Source organism: Chanos chanos, chromosome 2 (assembly GCF_902362185.1).
Source record: "Chanos chanos chromosome 2, fChaCha1.1, whole genome shotgun sequence".
Lineage (NCBI taxonomy): Eukaryota > Metazoa > Chordata > Actinopteri > Gonorynchiformes > Chanidae > Chanos > Chanos chanos.
The window spans coordinates 39,846,856-39,848,771 of NC_044496.1; the positions used below are offsets into that span (position 1 = coordinate 39,846,856).

Consider the following 1,916-nt stretch of genomic DNA (forward strand, 5'->3'; position numbering starts at 1 on the left):
GAGCCAAATTTCCTAATTCTAATTCACAGATCCCTGTGATGGAAATTTATATAACTGCTTCGCTTTCTATTAGGTTACTTTTGATGTAGCGAGAGTCAAGTTAGACCACAGGCCACAGGGACATAATCAACAACGTATGATGTCTGGATTTGCTAGAGTCTAGAGGAAGGTGCATATTTCTGTTTAGTGTAGATTTGGACCTAAGAGGTTGATGACAAAATAAATAAAGAAAGAAAAAAAGAAACAACAACCACTGTTCGTTCCTGTTAGGAATAGTTTTATTGAGACTATGTGTCTCGATAGAGGGGGTCTTTTCCTTCAGCAATGTGGTTTCTATTACGAAGGACCGCTTTGCTCCAGGGAGCTGTAGCTTGCATTGGATTGCGAGACGCCATATTGACTCAACTAATAGGACACCAAGTTAGAGTCGAGCTTTAAGGCACGGTTTCACACGCTTGGTCTCCCTTTACAGATAGCACAAAATTCAGTGCATAAACACGACTTTGAGGGTAGTATAAAACAGCATGCTGGAACTGTAGAACAAATATAGGGTTACCTCTATGTCATGTTTCGCTCGGAAAACAGAAGATGGAACCATCTACACTGACATGAATTGGAATGGCCATTGTATCGTCCCATTGCGATTCTAATTCAGACGTGTCTGTACCTGCATAACAGACTACAATCAAGTGACAGCTCTGTTTTCAAGAGGAATGTGATATCCGAATAAGCAATGCAAGCAGGACCCCCCCCCCCCTCATCACCCCCCAACAGACACACACACGCGCGCGCGAACACACACACACACACGCGCGCACACACCAGGTTCACGAGTTCACCAAAGGTGAAAACGAAACACTCTCAGTTTCCTCAGCGTGTTCATTTGTTACCGGAGAGAAAGATGCTTGGAGAAAATGCGGAGAAAACAAAGAGTAAGGTAGAAAATAAAAAGACCAGCGATTCCATGCAATTGCCTAATACACAGACTTGCGAGTTCTCTTTGTTTCGCGACCCATGAACAATTTTTGTTTCTTGGAAGATTTGCAACATTCAACTTCGAGCCCATGCTATATTGTAAATTCTCTCTCTCTCTCTCTCTCTCTCTCTCTCTCTCTCCCTCTCTCTCCCCCCTCTCTCTCCCTCTCTCTCTCTTCCACACACACACACACACACACACGCACACACACACACACACACACACAATGGTAGTTCATTCTTTCTGTTTGACAGCCTCTCTGATTTCCTGGATAAGTTAGGAATGAGAAAACATTGAAGGCCTTTTGATTTCAAATTCATAAATTATAATTTAATACCAAGAACAAATTTACAGCAGAATGCTTGTTTACAATAAGCTAACACAAACAAACAAGAATTGTTTTCAACTATAAACTTCCACACACACTCACGTATATCACTTGCAATTAATAATAATAATAATAATAGTAATAATAATAATAATAGAAAAGTATCTATACGTTATCAATACCCTGCAGTAATATATTTTTATATATTTATATAAAAACGTGGGTCAGTTTAAACTGTTCATAATTACAATCATGTATCATTCTCTGGTCCATGGGGCATGGGAACAGCCCAAGATAACTGTTCAGTCAACTACACAATATGATCCCTTTTTATCCAACCACAACATGGTGTCTTGTGTGTTGAAGAAAAGCCTCAAAACAAGGACGAAATTGCAAGCTTTCACACATACACACACAAGGCATCTGTTACAGACCGTAAAAGGAGCAGAGCACTAAATCATAATAGCCATCCTTTTCCAAACCAGCTCACCCTGTTAAGTCTTAGCCTATTATTTGATTTTTTTTTCTTTTTGTTTGCTTGTTTTTTGTTTTTGTTTTTTGTTTTTTTGTTTTTTTTTTTGTTTTGTTTTTTTAAATACACGGGCTAGTGTA

At 39.1% G+C, this 1,916-nt stretch overlaps 1 protein-coding gene across 2 annotated transcripts in view; it reads right to left on the bottom strand.

Annotated features, from left to right (window-relative positions):
* Positions 1-1,517: 1,517 nt before the first annotated feature.
* The window catches only part of nr2f2 (nuclear receptor subfamily 2, group F, member 2), a 7,295-nt gene continuing 6,896 nt past the window's right edge, over positions 1,518-1,916 (bottom strand). For both annotated transcript variants that reach the window (XM_030764892.1, XM_030764891.1), the window contains exon 3: positions 1,518-1,916. This exon is cut by the window's right edge and continues 1,954 nt beyond it. The gene's annotated coding sequence lies outside the window, so the exon portion shown is untranslated.